The sequence below is a fragment of the Apus apus genome, chromosome 10 (genome assembly GCF_020740795.1).
Source record: "Apus apus isolate bApuApu2 chromosome 10, bApuApu2.pri.cur, whole genome shotgun sequence".
NCBI classification, from domain to species: Eukaryota; Metazoa; Chordata; class Aves; order Apodiformes; family Apodidae; genus Apus; species Apus apus.
In genome coordinates this window covers 14,143,063-14,164,074 of record NC_067291.1, presented here as the reverse complement: position 1 = coordinate 14,164,074, position 21,012 = coordinate 14,143,063, and positions in this window count along the sequence as shown.

Genomic DNA, 21,012 nt, shown 5'->3' with positions numbered 1-21,012 from the left:
AATAACACAGTCTTCTTCATATTCTTCACCTCATGGCTCAAAAAGCATTTCAGAATTTTGGACATCTAAAACTAGGTAAAGATTTCAACCTCTGAAGCGCTCGAGTTCCTCCACGAGGAGATAAATTCTCTCCTTTATCTAATGTTTCCAGAGTGGCCTAGAGAGAAGAGTTTTAGCTACCCTACTCTGCCACAGGCTGTTCTCCAGTGCAGAGGGAAGAAATCCCAGGAACAACAGTAAGAAGGCAAAGCAGGAACACACACACATGCACACCCCTCTCCTGACTGAGGTGAGCTAACATCTCTGCTGGTTGCCTGCGGTCCTGCTGACTGCAACGCGGGGCTCCAGCTGGCAAATAGCCACCTGATGTGTGCACAATCATGGGAATTTCAGGTAGCTTTCAAAATCCCTGTCTAGATAATGATGGAGAGGGTGTGTCAGGCCAAACAGACCAGCTGAGCTAAGTACATGTCTGAAGAACAGTGTTGAGGGTGATGAGGCAGCTGAGAAAAGTGGCTCTGCTGGCGCTGCTCCATCTCCTGTGGACCAGCCGGCTGGGATCAGGCAATGGCTCCTTCCCAAATCTCAACCCAGGCAAGGAGTCTGTGATGACGCATGAGCCAGAGGACACCGAGAGACTGCCTTTTTTTCTGTGTGCCCATAGATCAGCTGAAGTCTCCATCTCCAGGCTTTTCTCAGCCATACTCATCTGCTGGTGTGTTATACACCCAAGAAAAGGGTTTGCTGCTGACAAATGGCCAGTGGTGCCCCCTCACACCATAGACTAGGAGATCAACATCTGCCATGGCTTTCTAAGTCATCCCCAGTCCTCCTCTGTAAAGCACACGTGGTTCCTCCATTTGCACAATTGTGCTAGTCTGGGAAACTACTATTTTTCCCCACCCTCTTCTTTCGCTCATCTTGTGCATAAGGAAACAACAAACACTTGGGATAAAATACAAAACATTCCCATAAAATTTCTATCACTCCCTTCAGGCTGTTCTCCCTAGGTTGAAACTAAATATAGTAAAAGCCAAACTGCTGGTTGGAACAAAGGCAAACAACTTAAAGAAAGGCATGATGAATCAAGCCCAGGTTGCTCCCATGCTGTGATCTGGATGAGGCTGACGATCTTCTGTCTATGGTGGCACTAGCAGGACATTTTTATGTACCACATTACAAGGGACTTGTGATCACTGAGCTGAGACGTTGTTGTAAAGCCTAGGGGTGACTTGTTGAAACTTTAGCTAAAACAGCTCTGCACTGTGTCCGAGAAACATCTGCCTGATGTCTTACATTTGTTGAATAATTTTATATAAAAAAAAAAACATTTTGGCATTATTTTCTTTCAGTGGACAATACAGATTTGGTAACAGCCATTTTTTGCACATTTATATTTGCTTCACTGAATCCTTCTTCGAGGCTGGAGGGAGAATTTAGAAACTTAATTTTGACATTGAATTTATTATCTGAATCTAACTGTTTCATGTTGCCACTTTCAAACAAAATATTTTGATCTATCCTTTGTAAATTCAGTTTGTTTAGAAATTGCCTTCCATTTTATTTTGAAAGATGTGCTCAAAACCCAGCTTTTACATCTTATAAAGGCTCAAACCCGGATGCTTTTTTTCTGGTCAAAAACAACACAGAAAATAAGTGCTATTGTTAGTGAACCGAAAATTCAATTACCTGAAAAGCTCTTATTCTTGTTCCAGTATAAGGTCTTGTCTGCAGGGCGAGGTGGCTGTGCAGCACACTCTAGTATGCCTTTACAACCCAACCTGTTGCATAAAACCTCCCCCAGATGGATGCCCTACATTGAGGACAAAGTAATTTAGCCTATTAGAAGATAAGGTTTCCTGAACAAAGACAGAATGAAGCTTGGATCCATGTCTTAGCTCACCTAATGTCTGAATTGCCATTTGGATTTGCCTTTACTGGGTACTCAGGGAGTCAGGGCCAACCTTACGCCAACTCAGACACCTTGGTGAAGAAGTGAGAAAAGAACCCCAGCCTTTGGTGCCCGGGAAGAATGTCCTCTCAGGTTGGGCAACTACATGACTACCTTTTGGCTCAATCATTAAAGCATCAGCAACAAAAAACAAACAATAAAACCCAGCAATTTTTTGTACAGCACCCTTCCTATGAAGTAGGCTGCCTCAGGAAGGCTATGGAAATCTAGGATACAGTTTCTCATGAGCTTGTCCTTGGTGACTTCTACCAAACCCAGAGGGGTACCGAATGTGGAGAAGGTTCAAACCACTGTCCACATGCCCAGGACTTTATCTGACTTGAGCAAGAACTTGTTCTGTTGCAGCAGGCTGAGAATAGCCTCTTAGGAAGATGGCCCTGACTCAAAGGCTGATATCATGACCAAGGGAATTCTGTTGTCCCAAAAGCAGGGTCTGTCACCCGGTGTGCAAGAAGCTGATCCACACACAGAGTCAAGATATTTGCTTTAATACCCAGTTCTTTGCAGCAAAGGGAGCAAAGTGATATTCCACAAAGCTAGCCCAGCCTCCTGAAACATAAGGGCTGCTTTTATACACTGAAACATGTAAAATGACTTAATCTCTAACCATGTTCTATCACTCGTGTACATGATTGGTTAACTAGTTCTTCACTTCCATTTAAAGTGACAGTGCTACCCAAAGTGTAGGGGGCTTTTTGTTTGTAGGGTCCCTCTAGCCTATGGGTGGATATTTGAGTATGCTAATCACACATGTATTAATGCTAATTATATGCTAATACAGTGACTCTAATTAGTCAGTGTTTTCTACCTAGTGCTCAAGGCTATAACCAAGATAAGGTGTGGGGAGCACTCCCATCTCTTTCACCTGCCTTGCAGGCCTGTTTCTCAAGGATGGGTTGTTGACTGCCGGGAACGTGTTTTTCTCTAATTCTTGCTGTTTCAGTGTTATATATGCTCTGGTTTTATTCTACATGTCTCTTTGTTCTCTTTTATGTGATGTTTCCCAAAATTTTACTTCAATTAATAACTGACATCAATTCTGTCAGCCCAAATAATGATGCTAGACTTGCTGTTGGGGTTTGAGTAGCATATTCTGTAGTAGGAAACATGTAATATTGCACCTTGGATTTTAAGAGTGCCAGAAAAAGAGTTTGTTTTAATTTCTTAATCCATTTCACTGGCCAAACAATTCCTGTTTGTGACTGAAAACTTCCTGCCTCTGACTCACACCTTTCATGCTCCACATTGTCCATGGGATGAAACTCATCAACTCCTGTCACCCAGAATGTAGTCTGACAGTGACTACAAAACCTCCTTCGGGAGACTGTGAGTGCAAGCAGCTGCTAAAGCCACACAATTGGGACTGTGGCAGTTCACAAATCTGGCCTGCACATTGTCAGCATATCTCCCTTTCAAATACACAAGTGATGCTCTTTTATTTGCCTCACTGATGCACCACCACCACTCCTGCAGGGAGAAAACTGCAGAATTGCTCTGCTTTTTGTGCACTGACCTATCCAGATCTTGTTTTCCCAATAGCAGAGTTCACAGGAGGGAGCACTGGAGACCGTGCTGTGGGATGTTGCCTTGCTGCATCATCCCCATCAGGCTCAGATGTCAGCGGGCCACAAGGGATTGGCACTTTTGCTACTGTGATAGGAGTGTGACCTTTGTTTCCCCAGCACCTCAATCTGCCTTATCCAGGGAAATCACAAGTGCACTGTGCCAAGTCCTGATCCCACTGAGGTCAGTGACACAGCTCCAGTTGACCTCAGTGAGACCAGGATTTAAGTACCACCATGTAAATCCTCTGGGCTTCTTGTGCAGTTTATGAAGCATATGTGCTCTCTCTCTGCACGCTTATTTGACTTTCACACTCTTGATGGAAATGTGTCTTTACAAATTTACAAATAACACAACAGCTGTGTGTTGGTATAACCTCATTTGAGGGCCACGTGTATTCTCACCCTTGTGCTATTAATATTTATATTGTCACAACCACATACACACAAATACCTCACACAAATACACATGCTTGCTGTGAAACAATGAGGAAAACAGATTAAAAACCCTTCTGAATTGGTCATGCCTTTAAAAAATTCCATGAAAAGGCAGATCTATGTTCTTGAAAGACATTATGAAGGAAATTTTCACTAGATCCTGGTGACTTTGTGCAAACTTCTCTGCTTTTGCACCCTTAGTTTCCCACAGCAACACCTCTCCTTGATTAGAAGTGAGTCCAAAACATTTTGCAGAGCAAAGTCAGATATTTCAGGGACTTGGGAGACAGACAATTTATAGGGCAGCCAGGGCTTCAAGGGCTGAGAGCTACTGATGGCAGGGCAAGCGGGTCCAGCTGCTGCTGCTGCTCCCCAGCCAGTGTAATAAGTGTTGTTCAGAAGGCCACAATGGAGCTGGGTAACAGCTCTTGATGAAAACGATATATTTTTTTTATTTATTTGGTTTTTTTAGGCAAAAATGCAGGATCAGGCTGCTTTAGTCAATCTATAAATTACTCAACTTGCTTCAAATGCAAACAGGAGAAAAAAAAGCAAAACTTACAGTCTAGATGTTTTATTTTGACAACTCAGAGGAAACGTTTTGCTTTCCTCATGCTGAAAAGCTTAACATTCTCAAATTTGTGTCTCTTCCAAAAGATAAAAACTATTTGTCCAATCCTAAATGTTAATTATTTTCTAACTTTCTGCTCTGCTAGAGATATTGGTTAAAATTATCATTTAAGGCTGGCCAAGTGCAATTTCATCTCTTCCATTGCTCTGCACTGATTTTCTAGCCCAGCCAAGAAACCAGCTCCCTGTAAGGAGCCCAGTCCAACCTTTTTTTCCCAAAGCCTTGAGACCAAAGAACAAATACGTGAAGGTGTGAGTAGAATGGACTTTGTGCACCCATTTGCACAGTATGCACCAGACAGAAAGCAAGCCTTGCTAAGTCTCCTCCTTTCTTTTTACAAGGAAACTTTGCTGTCAGACCACATGGCTCTTCTGATGCCAGCAAGTTCCCTGCAGATGGAGAGAGCAAATAAAAATGTGCATATTTACATTATACATGCAGATTAGATAGTGTGCATTCTTCACAGCCTGTCCCTGAAACACCCTCCAAAAGGACTGTGGGGGAGAATGCAAAGAAGTTGAGTCCAACTCTGCTCTTATTGTCTCACTCCCACACTCCTGCTCTTAAATAATACATACCCCTGCCTGATTAACCCTTTCTAGTGACCTGCATCGTGGATACAGCTCACAGAACCTGGCAATCTCTACCTTAGTGCAACTCTCTCAGTTCTGGGAGAAGTGGGTTCTTGGAGGGACCAAGGAGCAAACTGGCGATGGGGCACCCAAAGACTGCTGCTGGGGAAGGTCAAACACAACTTATTTGAAAGCAGCAAGAGTACAGATTGGAGAGCAGGATCAGACCCACCTCTCCTCATACTATGTTGAATAAGGTTTGCTCTCAAAAGATTTTTCCTTCTGCTGGGCCAGGTCCTGGATAGACTGGGTTGCTCAGACCCATCTGCAGTGAGACCATCAAGACAGGAGCTTGGGACCATGGTGTTACTACCAGCTTGCTCCAGGTGTCCTCTTCTTAAAAGGCCTGGAGCTAGACTCCTGCAAATGAAAACAAAAACAAAATCTGCAAGGAATGAAGTCTGATATCATGCTTCACTGACAGAGCCAGGGTAGCAAGAGCCTGCAGCAATCAGAGACCATTGCTTGGATGATGAGGAATCACCCTGCTGAGCACACATGCTCCTGTACTCATCCGTATCCCTTCTCTCACACTGCAGTGCTCATGTCTGCCCTCCCGAATGAGGTTCCTTGAGGAACTTGTTCTTCTGGCTCTTCATTGAGCGAGCAACACGCTCGCTCACACATGCTCACCTGGCCCTCCCACACAGCTCAGCATCGTGGGTCTCTATTAGGAAGTTATGCCCCATTTCTCTACATAAAAAACCTTTGCCAGGCTCTGCCAGCTGCCACCTTGCTGACAGATGTTCTGCTTAGGCACACTCTATCATTTTTACATAGTGGCAGCCTGGTTAAATATTTCATGCCTCGTGCCAAACTTTTAGTGCTCCCAGTCAGAGGGAACAGTGTAGCTAAGTCCAGCCTGGGCAGTGCTTGATTCCAGGGCCTTGATCCCTGAACTCTTTGGGGTCTTCCCTACAGGTGGGTCACAAGGCTGTGCTTGGAAAGCTTTCCTTTGAAGTGAAGTTGACTCCAGCCTTTTGAGCTGCAAGGAAAACTATCTGCTTGGTACCAGCTGCAGGAAAGAGCTTGGCTGAATATGGAGGAATGAGAGATTCATGGCATCTCCCAGGTAGATGAACAAACTATACTTTTTGATATATTTTTAAAGATGCAGTTTTCTAAATTATATCCATGAGGTATAAATGCTTTTGATTTTTTCCGTATAGAGAAATCATCAGACAAGCAAAAGGTTATTAAGCACTGCAGAGTGAGATAGGTAGGGTGAATGGCAAAAACCTGGATGGAGGATTTGGGGATGGAGCACAAATCATGGTGGGTTTTCTTGGGGTACTGTGGGTTTTATGGTTTATGAAAAGTGAGTCTTAAGCTGCTATGGTATAAGAAACCTTCTCAGCTCCTTCTGCCAGGTTTTGTAATGTTTTTACTGCTGTGATAGCAATGATAGCAGAGCAAATGAAGTATGGCTTAAAATCATAAGGAAGCTAAAACAATTTCCTTGTTTCAAGCTGCAAATTTACAGTCCCTTCTTCAAAGATCTTGCACATGGTTATCTTATTCTGCTCTAAATTGGTTTTCACACCACTTTCACCAACATCATGGCTGGGTGCTTCTAGTAGTACACCAAGGAATGTGACTGATATCTCTTACAGCTACTATGTGATGGCTCTTCTTTCTGATGAAGGCTTTTACAGGCTGGACAGACTTAGCTGTTTCTGACACTGATTAGCTCATATGGCTGTGTGAGATTAAAGCTGTAGTTAAAAAAAAAAACAACAAAAAAAAAAGTGCCTGTTCAAGGTCCCAAGTCAACCCATTAAATGTATGTGCAGACTTAAAATTAGGAAATAGCTTTTGCATTTTTAAAGAAGCTGTTTGAACATCCAGCCCTCATTCACTTAGCACATACAATAGTGCCCATTCAGAGCCTTGGAGGCCAGTTTGCTTTAGTGTTACATCAATTTTACTTTCAAGCACTGTACCTCTCTGGTAGGTCAATGCCAATCCTATTGTGTTCTTTTATGATGTATTAATTCCCAGAAAGGCAAGCACAGAGTTAAACAATTAGCCCATTGATGTCCCAGAGCATAGGAAAAATGCGATGATGACCCCAGACATTACTGCAACAAGGAAGCCCCTGATGCACTGGATGAATGACAGATCACCACATCTACAGCATCTTAAATGCAAGTCTGGAGTAATTTTGTTTAAAATTGGAGGAAAATAGTAAAGCCAATGTGGCACAAAGTATCACACAAGTGTTGTGAATAAAAGCTTCAAAGGGTACTAAAGTGCCATTGATTACCTTTGAGAGGACCTGTAAGATCTCAAGTCCAAGATAAAGAACTTAGACATACACTGTTAAACCATCATCTCTACATTTCTAATAATCACTTCTTCTCCAGTAGATGAATTCAGCCATTAGCGTCTTGCTGGGGGGAGGGGAGGGTGGGTTTCTCACAAAAGATACCCAAGAAAATCACAGCAAGTTACATTCCTGCTAAGTTAAACAGTATTAAGCCATTCAAAACCACCAGTGGTCACCTCTGCTTTGGCAGCTAAGATTTTAAGAGAGATAATCATGCCCATCCTTAGCGATGGCCCAATATCTTGCATATCTGGAAAGCCAGTCAGAATTCAGAGGTGGCAATAAGATGCCTCATCACCTTTCTTTGTATTTTCATTGTACCTCATACCATGGCTTGTTTTATAGAAGTAGAATCTGATAAACTAAGATCATACACTTATGGGGAGAGCAGAGGAAGAGAAAATTACACGTTTGGTTGATTAAGATAACAAGATTGCTGTATGAAGCATTTTAATAGATACTGACTGTCATTTTGAGGAGGAATTTAGAACAAAGCAGGATGAGTGTGGCATGGATGAAGTGGATTTAAACCTGACAGTATGAAATGGAGATAGAGAATGTAAAGGGAAATCACTCAGACTGTTTCTATGCTTAAACGTCAAGGTCTGATCTTTCTAGCTCTCTTGGAAAGCCATGACCCCCAGAAACATGTCCAGGGGTGATTTCAGGCTTAAATATGTGTTAGTTGTCCTCTAAAGGTAATGGGCTGAAGACAAAGAGAAGGAAGGGTAGGAAGAGCAAGCTGTTAATGACTACAGGCAGGTATCCACACTGGGAAGCTGTGCCAGGTGCTGGTCTTCACAGTTCAAGAAAGCTGTCAACAAATGAAAAGTGCTTCAGAAAAAAGCTGCAGTAAGTGCTTCAAAGACAAGAAATGTCACCTTAGACTCAAGTCTCCACCCAGGTACCTTACCAAAGACCAGCCAATGGGCTGACTTGGCTGCAATTTGGAACCTCTTACATGGGAAATACTTGTGGCAAAAAGCTCTGCCTGGAAGGCAGAAACAGACAATTACGGCGGCTTGAAATAAGAACTAGAGTATGTATTTAGTGCATTTAGCATAAAGCATCCTTCCATCACTACTGCTTATCTCACCCTTCTTCACCAGTACCTTTGCTGTTGCTTCAGCCCTTGAGCAGTTTCTCTCTGTCTGCTTTGACACTTCTGGCTTGTCCTAAGCCTGCTGAGTGATGACATTCCCTAAGTTGCTTCTCAGACAGGTGAGGTGAAAGGGAATGACAGCAAGATATGTTCTGGGAGCACCATCCTCTGAATAACTGACAACACTTCAAGCATTTTAGGGTCAGACTACCTTCCTCGGAAGTCAGCACCAGAGCCCCACTTTCTCTGCTGTTAATCCATAGGCTGCAAACACTGGGACAGGGAGCAGCTTGTGCTTGCAGGGACCTCCAAAGAGAACAGCCTGGAGATGTCAGAACTCCTTTCCTTTACAGCCCCGCTCTTGGGAAGCGCAGCAAGAAGCTCAGTCCGGCCACAGACTGCAGTAAGGAGGGTGCTGTCAAGTAGAAAATCTTGGCAGAAGCCTTTGACTGCTGAACCTTCTCCCAGCACCACACAACCAACCCAGCCAAGTGAGTGACAGCTCCTAACAGGCCATCTCCCAGCCTGGCCCGGATCCGACGGGCTGCGCGAGCCAACGCTCGCTGGCGCTGTGCTGCTTTACCTAGACTGAGTCGGGCAGGTGGCACTGGCAAGAGACCAAGGAAAGGCAGTTCATTCCTGGGGAGTAGCCTTCCGTCCGAGATGCCGTGTGATAGGAGGTGTGGTGTGTATTGGCAGCAAGATCAGATGTACCTTATCACAGTTTCTTAAGCTTTGTGACTAGCTCAGACTTGAAATTCAGAGAATTTGGTTAACTTCTTCTGTTTTGTCTGAATAGCACTTTTTTTTTTTTTTTTTTTTTTTTGCATGCGGCTTCTGGCTTCAGCTCCTGTTGGGAGTGCTGAAATTCCATCACAAAAGCTCCATCATCACTTAGCTTTTTATTATAATTTTCAGCACTACATGACTACTAGTGAATCTCCAGCTATGCTGGAAATGGGAAAAACAACTAACAGCTCTTTAGATAACCCAAAAAGACCACATCTTTCTGCCAGCAGCAACCCCCATTTGCATTCCTCCTCTCCTCCAGCAGCTGATGGTACCACAAGATGGGATTAACTGGAGGTCCCCTTTACCTTCAGGAAGATTATTTGCAGTGGGAGGTATTTTTCAGAGTGAGTGACAGCACTGTAGTGGGAGGGAGAGAGATCCCTTGAGGAGTCTCTAATACCCCTCTTTGCATTTCCCATTCCTTAGTAATCTTTCCGCTTCAGGCCTGTTCTGCCCAACCCTGCTTAGCTAGTAATTGCTGAAGAAATCACAATACAAGGTTTGGCAGCTGCAGGCATCCAGGAGAAAAAAAAATCCCTGCATGCACATGAAGAAGTCTAAAAGAGAGATGGAAGGATAGAAAGCACATTAAAAGAAAGACAACATTTGCAGCAGGCTGGTGTGTCCTTGACCAAAGGAGATATCAAAGACAGCTCCAGTGATTTACTCTTTGACAGGCTGACATCTCTGTGATTCACGGAGCTAATCAATTAGGTGATACATTCCCCCTCCCCACCACTCCTTTATTTTAACAGCATCTTGCCAAGAGTGGAAATGCTCCAGAGCTGAATGGGTACCAACATTCAGACTGTGCTGCAAGAGCCGACAAATATCATCCCAGTAGGTCTGAAAGGGGGCCAGGACACTGCTAAAGGGGATTTGTCCCAGGGGAGAGGACAGTTTAGCCCCTATTGGCAGTGGATGCCACATATGCCTTAACATCATAGACAATTATTTACAAAATTACTCGTGTACACAACTAGTCATACAAGTTCACATGGTGAAGCAAGTACTGCATCCCATCCAGTGTGATTAGGAGCAATACCACAAAGTCTAGCAGATTATGACCCAATTCATAAATACATGTTCTCACTGCTAAAGTTGTGAAGATGTTCTGTAACTAAAATATTCCCATATTACTAGAAAGATTTTTATATATTCAGCATTGGTAGGACATTTTATAGCTTAGCTGTTCCATAACTAAGGGAAAGCAATTACCACAAGAGCTTTATCAGTTTTCTTCTTTCTGTTTTTTACTACTGGGAGATCTTTTGTCTCTGGCATTCCAGTAAAAAGGAATCAAGGACCACTCTTGAGAGTTACTGCAACCTCCTCAGATACTTTGGTGGAAACCTGATTTTCCACATTTCAGACTACCTTGTCACTTGGTTCTTCAGCTGATTCATCAGAGGCCAACACTGTGGCAAGCCTCCTAGAAAATACAGCCTGGGAGCTTCAGTTTACCTCTTTTTATCTTTTCTTTTTTTTTTTTTTTTTTTAATTCTTGTGAATCAAACACTGAACATTGAAAGCCTTTTTGGGGACATATGAGGGATTTATGCTTCAACACGTAGGCGTGATACTTGAGCTAATGATCTCCTTAGATTTTATTTTGGCACTGGAGATCCATGAACTGTCTTTGTGGCATCTTGGTCCTTGATTGGCTGGTGTGTCAGATCTGTAAGAGATGACATTGTACTTGAAAGCAGAGTCCACCGGAGTGCTGTGTTTCACCATTCTCTTTTTCAGAGAACTTTTAACATTGAGAAAAGAATCTTCTTCCTCTGACATCTTGAAGTCGGCTTTGTTGCCAGATCTATGAGGTTGCCTCTGACACGTTCCTCTGCTTCTCAGGTTCATGTGCATATGGATGTCCAAGCTGCCTGATCCACACTTGATTTTATACTTGCAAGCACCCATCCTTATCAACCACAATGCAGGCACCAATTTCAGCCAGTGGCTGCTCTAGTGACTGCTAGTGAGGAAAAATTAGTAAAAAGCAGCATTCTCATTGTCTGCTTCCTCTAACTCATTCCAGGTGGGATGCAGGAAAGCAGAGCATGGTTTACATCCCAAACCAACACCATCTGCAATAACAAAACCCTTCAGAACTGTTCAGCTCTGAATCCTTGACATCTAAAGATCAAAAACATAACACAGCAATCCTGGATAACCTTAACACTGCATCGAGGGACAGTGCACTCCTCTTCATGTGAAAGCATCATGTTGGCTGTGCTATTGCAAACTGAGAGACATTGTCACAGCAGGGCAGTTCTTAGTGAGGAGCAAGTCCCAGGAGACCCAGGGGCTGGGAAAGGCACCACAACAGGCTGCTGGGACTGAGAGCTGCAGCTGGCCAAGTACTGGAGAAAGCAGCTTGTGTTTAATGTCCAGGCTTCCCTTCTCCTAATGAGAAGCTACACAAATCTGCCCACCATTTAAAAGAGTCAGAGAGATGAGAAAAGTTTGGGAGGTTTGGGAAATAAACCCCTCGAGCATGGGGTTTTCTGATGCCCATGGTCATCCTAGGGCAGAAAACTTCTCAGGGACACACATAGGGACTGAAGCATTTTGAGTCATTACCACAGTCTGTACAAGCCAGGCAGTGCTTGGATGCTGATCCAGCCATATCAGTATTTGCAATGTTTAAAATTTAATTGAAGATAATATCAGAAATCTCTAATTGTTATGGCTGCAAGACTTATCTTCTAAGCATGGCCACTGCAGCACTCCCCACATGAATATATTTATGTACAGCTCAAAGCAGCAGGTGGGAGTCTGAGCAGGTGAAAAACAGTAGAAAGCAGTAGCTCCACCCTGATGTAAATCCAGGTTCAGAAAAGAGCCCCAGTTACTCCTGAAAGAATAGGGATTTTTCCCTACTTGTCTCAACCAACAACCTGTCCTGGTACTTGACTATTTCATGGTCACTCTTGGTGGATGCTTCATTAGTGATCTTTCTAGGAGAAACACAATTCTTACAAAGACAGTATTGTGCACCAGCAAAGCACCATCAGGCTTTATCGAGAGAGTAGGAAGTCACACAGGTTTTACCTTAGCATCACAAGACAACATAGTTGCATTATGAATAAATCATCCCCTCTGGGTTCAGGCTGGAGATCTCTCTCTGGCACACTAACTTCAGAGAATGCAGGCAAAAAAATTACAGTCTTACCCCTTTCTCTTATAGCACAGGCTGTCTTGAGCACTCTGGGGTGCACCCAGCTGAGCCCTGGCTCCCAGCTCCTTCTCACTGCTCAGAAGAGTCTCCTGCAAAAACAGAGACATTGTTAAATATTCTCTGATTTGATCTGGGTGAAATCTCTGATCAGATCCTGCTGCTCTTCATGGCAAAATACCCATAGGCAACAGAGTTCAATTTTTACCCATTCAGCTTCAGGCATAAATTCACTGTTTTAAAAGTGGAGACAGCATCAGATGGCTGAGTGAAGGGGGGGGGGGTTGGGAATCTTTCACCAGCTGTGAAAACTGCCCTTTTGCCCTTTTAATTTTCATGAAAAGATGTGAGACCAGAACAAAAGAAATGTTCTGCTGGCTGTTTCATTCCTCATTGGTGTTGTTGACAGAGAGCGTTTCCTCTCACCATTCAGCTCTTAGATGTGGTTAGCTGCTGGATCTCTTTTCAGCTTCCCTCCTTGCCCCTTGGTGAATTGCATCCTTCTAGATATCACCTCTTGAATTCATATTCAGTTTGGGAGGGGGGCAAGATTTATCCGTTCTGCCTGTGACATGGAAAACTTGTTTCCTCTTTTCCTACCCAGGTTTCTCTGTTGAGGTAAACCCTTTACCTGCTTCTGTTACTTCACTTTGAGATCTTGCTTCAGATGTTAGTCTTTCTGTTTTACACTGTATCTCATTAAAACTGTGCATCAGTCCAGATTTCTCCTCATTACAACAGGCAGAGCTTATGGCAACATAGTTATAATGAGGGCAAAGAGTATGGCTCAAAAACAACTCCTAATAGCTCATTAGCAAAGAAGACGAGTCAGACACGGCTGTTGTTCCCTCATTCCTTTTAAAGATCTGAGAACCATCCCCTTCCCAGCCCCTGGAAGTCAGCAGCATTTAGTCTTCAAAATCAAGGCAAATCTGCCTTCTTCACTGCAGATTCTCACACAGCCTTAGAAGTGTCCCAGACTCCTGTGTCCTCTAATAATACTTGCAGATGTTCATGAATCACTTCATGTGGTTGCTGGCTGCTTGTTTATCACCTTCTCCAAACTCCACCTTGGAAACAGTGAGGGGAGTCAGCACCACACACTGGCAGCCCAACTGCAGATTCCTTCTTCTCCCCTACTTTTAGGTGGGTACAGTCCTGCACGATGTTGTGTCTCTGATATTCTGCTTCTGCTATCTCATAGCTGCTTGGGTTTTTTCTGTCAGCCAGACCCAGATTTGGGGTACAGGTACAATTCCAAGTATGTGCCAGAGTCTTAAAGGTGGGATTTTATTCTGGGCTTGTGATGTATTGCACACATGGGGAATGTCAGAGTTCCTTCTTTTTTTTATGAAAACAGACAAAAATAGAGGGAGGTGTTCAAGGCTGCAAATAAGCTTTAGAAGAGCCCACCATATACTTTGTCTTCTTCCCCTTCTGGGTAACATCCAGCAGAATCTGCTATGTACTTGACAGTGTTGCAAAGAGCTACCAGTTCTTTGAATGGTAAAGGAGCAGAGCTGAAGTAATTGCCTGGGTTTTACCCTGCCCTTACTAAGGCAACTTTTACTAGGTAAAAACTGTGAAAACTAAGCAAGGACCTTAGAATTTATGTCCTCATATTGTTACATTTCTGGGACTTCTCTCAGGATTAACCAATTTACAATGTAAAATATCAGTGCACTACAAAGCTTAAGAGGAGTTTCATTGCATTGACAGCCTGGCTCATGTATTCTTATTAGCTACTCACAGTACCTAACAGAGGAAAAACCCATCATCTGTGATATTTAATGCTGAACTTTTGGCTCCATTCAGTGCAGGCTCAAAACGAAACATTTTGACAGTCTCACAAGATACTATGTCCCCTTTCAAGGAGGAGTGAACACAAAAGGTGCCTCTTCTGAATGGATAGTGTCTGGCCTTCAAAGGATTGGAGAGAGATGATGCCACAACTAGGGAGTGTCCCATCCTTGGGAAGAGTGTGGCTGGTGTCATGGCACAGGGTCAAAGTCCTGTGCTGCAGCTGCAGGGCAATTAGGTAGCTGCTTGCTTCAAGTCCCTGCCTGTGGCTGCCAGTGCTGCCCAGTTCAGAGAGGAAGGTATCACCTCCCTTAGAGGAATATGCTCCTCAGCCAGAAGTAGGAACACAAATAAATTTGAAAACATGTTCTTTTTAGCTTATCACTCCTGATTTCACTTGCTTGCATTGTGGTGACTCATGCTTTGTTCCTCCTTCTGCTTTCAGGGTCAACGTGATTCTTTGTTTAATGCACAGTCTCTCTGTTTGAGGGCTTGTTGTTGCAGTGAGGTTTGGCAGTAACAGGGGCTTCTACTCAACCAAACACTTTTCTGTTGTAAAAGTTTGGATAAATGTCTTGTGTTTGTTGGTTTGTTGTTTTTTTTCCCCTAAGAAATGAGGTTGGTTTTTTTTTCATAAAATACAGATGTGGTGATTGCATATGCATTGGTCACATCTGTCTGAAACAGAAAAGACTTCCAAATGGAAAAGGAGCTATTAGCACAATGAAGAAGGGACCATGCCATGCATGAAATCCTGTTCTTCACATCACTGCCAACCCTGTAGCAGATGTTCAGTCCAGGTGATTCCTCAGAACATCTGTGTTGTATCCTCTGCCTGCTGCAAGCCACAAAACAACTCCCTGTAAGACCTTGTAATAAACTTCAGACCCTGCACAGAAAAGACAAAGTGTTCAAACCTGCAGTGTATTATAGAGAAAAATGGGAGAAATGAAAGGCAAAGAAAGGAGCAAACAGCTCCTAACAGTTACCTCATGCTTTCTCCATGCACTGGTACTGATTTTGCTAACGTAAAGCCATGGCACTGTGCTAACAACCAACACTTTTTGTTACCCTGAAGCTCATGGCTCACCTAAGCTTTCTCTGATCCCTCCAGTGAGCCATTACAGCACCAACTGTTGTGAGGTTGTTTTAGCAACAGTTTGAAAAGTGATTTTTTTATGAGCTGTTTATTACCTTCTTGGATTTATTATGTTCCATTCAGACCGATTATGTGGAATAGGAAAAAAAATCTCTAACAAAAACATGAACTAAAACACACAAACAAAAGTTATTTTTCCTTCTTTCTTCTGTTTCTTTTGCTCTACACTTTTGGAATAAATGTCAGAATGAATTTAAGTAAACATTGTCAAATATCATTGGTTTTATATATTTCAAACTTTGAGTATCTAAATTATGATTCTTAGGAGTGAATTTACCTTCAGGAGATGATTTGTGGATCCATTCCCTGTGGCTGCAAGGTGATTATCTGCTTCTTCCTCTCTTAGGAAGCTGGGTGTCTCTGGCTGGACACGTAGAAAGGCATGTACCCCACAGGGCAAGTAAGGCCTTCAGCCAAGTGTTGAACTTTCAGCCTCACTGGATTTGATAGGGCCTTATCTTGCAGTTCCCAGAGCTTTTTTACAATCAGTAGACCAGTTCCCACTGCCATTAAGGGGGGTGGGATAACTCCCCCTTTGCTGTGTCTGGGATTGAGGAGTGCCAGGCTTGGTGTTGGGGCACTGCCTGGCTCATTACCTGCTTTGCACATGTACTCGCCTGAATTATCACTTCCATAGCCCAGGAAAAGCTGGAAATTGGCTGAAAATTTGTGGCTTTGATCTCCAACTGGGATCATTAAATAGTAAATGAAAAAAATACCCAAACCCCTACTTTTGCCAACAGACCAGCTTTTATGTAACAAAGATTAGTGCTCTTTGCCAGAACTCCCCTTTGCCATCTAGCTGAGATGCTTGTGACCAGACCTGTCTGAAGTTAATCTGCAGAGCCCCATATTCTTGGAGAGGAAATCCTTCCCACAACCTCTGCTTGGTGCAACAGCTGGCAGTCCTTCAGGTCTGGGCTGTGAGAGGCTGCCATCAGCTGCAGCTCACTGTTCACTCATGTTGAGCCTTTTACCCACCAAGACCCCCGGGTCCCTTTCCACAGAGCTGCTCTCCAGCCAGGTGGATCCCAATCTGAAGTGCACTCCTGGGTTACGTGTTTTCCAGGTGCAAGACCTTACACTTCTCCCCATTGATCTTAATGTTCCTGCTAGCCCACTCCTCCAGCCTGTCTAGGTCATCCTGGAGGGTGGCTCTCCCTTCTGGAGTGTCAGCCTTTACGCTCATCTTGATGTTGTCAGGAATCTTCATAAAATAAAGATCTTCAGTCTCCACAGGAGTTAATACCCATCCATCAGCTTTAAAATCACCTGTGTATAATAAATGAAAGAAACAAAACATCTTGCTGCTGAGCTTCTGCTAGTTGTCATCTGGGCAAGACAATTTATGACACCTTTCCTGAGCATGAGTGAGTTGAGGGCTCACTCATATAGTTCCTCCAAAGGCCAGATGCAGCCCTGAGAAGTCAGAGATTTGTCCTGTTGCCTTGTTACCCTGCGTGATCATTTCTGCTAAGTGTTCTTGTTTAATCATTTCCCTGTATAAAGCCCAGGGTTCTCCTGTGTTTGTCTGTGTCATATTAAAAAGGTCCATTTGGGAGGATGCTGGGGTGGAAATTATTTGACCAAGGTTAAGTAACAATTGTACAAAATTGTTTTGACATTATGTTAATGTTTGCTCATGTATTATCCCCAATTTAAAGTTAATCACCAAAATTACCGTTGCAGTTCCCAAAACCTAATGAAATAAGATTTGTTGAGGTGTGAATAATACAGAAATTGAGAAGCACAGTCACTATAGGGGGAAAAAAAAGAAGAAATAAACTGGTAGCTTTAACTCTCTGAGCGCTTGTATAAGTGGAGGTGAGTTCACAAATTGTATCAGACCTTTAACGTTTTGAAATCATGCTGGTGACTGAGCAGGTCTGGAACAAAGTGCCCTGCTCATGTGCCTGCTTGTGCACACAGGGCTCAGTGCAGCTGGGTCCTTCTCTGTGTCCTGGCTGCCAGGGCATGGCCAGACTTTTCAAACTAATAAATATGAATTCGTGTTTTAACAGTAAATGGGTTTGATTATGACTTGGCTGTGCTAGGATGAACATACCTGATCCGGGGAGATAAAGACAGACCACGGCTATCATGAAAAAAACATTTGAAAAAAGTGATTACTACAAATTGAAATCAAAAGGCTGTGGATAAATGCGAGCACAAGGAATCAAAAGAGATGGAGGAATCTGTTTGCCTCTCATGTTACACATGAATGAATATGGAGAAAACAGAGAAGAAAGAAGGAGGGAACATCAGTGCTGCATTCAACCCAAGAGCCTGGTCCACAGCCCACTGTTAGCTCATTGAAAGAAAAAAATAACAATTCAGAACTTTTTTTTTCAAAAAGTGGCTAAATCTTTCCCACACAGAAGCTGGCAAAAGAAAGAATTCAAAGTGAACGATGTCACAGTATCTGCTACGGGGAAGAGGATTTTGAGAGCTGTGTCTGTAGAAACTGGAAAATGGGAAATGATGGTTGATTTGAATGAGTGTTTCAACCACAGCAAGAAAATATATAGCAGTTAGATTTGGGAAAGAGCATCCAAACAGTACACCTTGTTGCACTTAGATATGTGAGTGGGGTATCATGGGAAAGTGGAAGAGTTGCTGGCTGCAACCTTGGCTGAGAAGGAAGGAAGTCAGAGAGACAGCTTTAGTCAAGCCTGGCTTTCTCAGGGTGCATTTGCAGGGAGAGTGATGCTCTCTGCTTCGTCTGTGCCGTTTCAGATCTAGGAAGGAGGCACAGAAAGCAGACAACAAGCATTATGTGGCTGTGGCAGTGGTGCACAATGCAAAGCACTTGGATCCAGCTGCCCAAAATAAAAAGAAAGGAAAGAGTAACAAAAAGGACCCAAGAAAGGATGAAGGAGAAATCAAACTCAGGCAATGGCAGCTTTCCTTCAGAGTTGCCCCAGGCATAACTAAAAGTTGCCATGAATTACAGAGCTAGTAACATGTTCCTATGTCCAGACTGAAGTACAAGAAAGACAATAATGGGTCACTCAAGGTTTTTATATAATCAATCCTGGAAGCAGCCATAGATTATCCATTTTTTGATCCTCAGTTCATGCCCCCAACTGGCTAACTTACTGGATGAGACAGTAAGAAACATATTTTTTGACAGAAAATTCCAATTTTCATGTGCAAAATGGAACAGCCTGCATTTGCATCTAGTTTTCCTGAGGCTAAGTGTGCACAGATATAGTCAGTCACAACTCAACCTGTTCCAGCACAGTAATTGCAGCCAGTTTTGTGGATAACAAGTGCAATTTCAAGTGCGTACATAAGCTTGAAAGAGGCTGAAGACCTGATCCTCTGTATGCCTCAAAAAGCCACAAAATAGCTGCATTGTTGGCTTTAATAAATTCCCTGTGGATATTTCATATCCTCTCCAAAGTGGTTCCACAAAATCCCGTTTTCAGCTTCTTCACCTACCAGTATCTGTAAAATCACCCTTGTTCTTCTGGCCACTTTGGTGTTGTCACTTTTGCTGTGACATCCAAATGAGGATGTTTTGATTCACAGAAATGGAGAAGTAAAGATGTTTTTTCTTGAATTTTTAAATTATTTTATTATAGCACAATGGAGCCAATTATCTATCAGGACAAAACTGGTAGCAGCTCCCAGAAATAAGAGAAAATGGCCCAGGCACAACACACTTCATGGATGAACTCTATCTGTATTTCAAAAGGAAAAATATTAGACTGGATTATTTCATAAGTTATTGGAGTTTGAAATAAACCTACTGCTACAATGGTTAGGAAGGAGGTAAATTTTACAAGTGCTGGTAAAACAGAGATCCTTCCTCCTTGAACTTTCAAGTTCACAGGCTCAAAAATCCATGGTCTTTGTAGACTTTGTCTAATCTCTCTTGCCTTATGAGAACCATGAGAAAACTGAGACAGGAAACAAGCTGAGAGCTGTGGTCACAAATACAAAGTAAATATTAAGCCACAGAACAACAACCCAATTTTAAATAAAAATCCTTGGATCCTGTTACTGTTACTGCTCTGACAGTAAGGAGGGATCAAAAGGAAAGAACCCACAGTGCTTAGTAGAGATTGTGAATTAGCTAAGGGACTGGGTAGGTTAGAGGGAGCAGTTTCAGCAAAATAAAGGTCAAAACTGTTCTGGTGACCTTAATCCAAACATAACACCACAAACAGATATCAGGAATAGTCTAATAATAATGTATTATTTAAACTTCTCTCATTTTCTGTGTCACGCCATAACTATCCAAACACAACTGAACATGTTCCATGGGCTGATACCTAACTCCATGGGAAAGAGGTAGGCTCTTCCAAGCTGAGCTGAGTCTAGCTAAGTCTTTCTACTGCATGATCTCTTGGAATCACTTCTATTTCTAGTATAGTTTTGTTAACATGGATTTTTAAACTCATCCAAATCAAAATGCTTTCTTAGCAATTACTAATCAGACAAGATTTAATACCTTGAGAACACTTTGCTTCATACTTGAGATGACATTTTGCCTTTAATGGGAGAATGTGGACAGACTGGTGCCTGCTCAGACACAATTTTTGTCCTTCTCTGATTAACAATCTCAGCATCATATGCATTAACGAGTGTTCAAAGTTCATTGGCATTTTTGTTTCCTTGCAGAGGCTTCTGGGAGGTTACTAAGAAACTCAGTGTTTCTGTGGTGCTGTCTTAGGATAGTACCCAACATACACAAGATTATTTAATATATTAAATTTATTTAGTATGTTTATAACTAAAATTACAAGCTCTGCCTCCTATGTACAGTTGATGGTTTTTAAAGATTGTGAATAGTCAGTTACAGTATTTGTCTGAGCAACCCCAAACTTCTCTTTACTTCAGGGAGAGCCCCTGTTTCAGCTTTACCTTCACTCTAGCTGAGCAACCAGCCTTCATGTTGTGTGGGTGAGTTTGGCTGGCCTCTTCCCACAGAAAACAAATCATCTGCAAACTGGAACTCAGGCCAGCCTTGCTGAATGGTTCACAAAATGTTCACTTAGCCTGAAGCTGGGATTTGTGTTGTCTGAGCCAAATTTCAAGAGAGGCAGCAAGGGTTTCTAGTGTTGGGTGGGTGCCAGACAGGTTATGGAAGTTATGAGTGAGTGTTGAGGCCTGTTTCAGATCCAGTTTTCAGAGGTGCAGGCTTAGCAAAGTGGACTGAAATTCTCGTGTAGACCCTTAAGAACTGAAGCTACAGCTTTCACTGCTTTTTCCTTTGGGATCTGGCTGTCAGCTGGGGCCCATTTGCACATAACCTCCAATCTGCAGATATTTCATGGACTTTTGAGACAGAAGACATTTCATTTCAGCTTGTGATGATAATGCTTAAGAAACCAGAAGGAGAAACTCCTGCTAACGGGTCTCCTTAGCCATTTCTCCAAGTTAGTTTCTAAGCTTTATGGCTTCTCCAG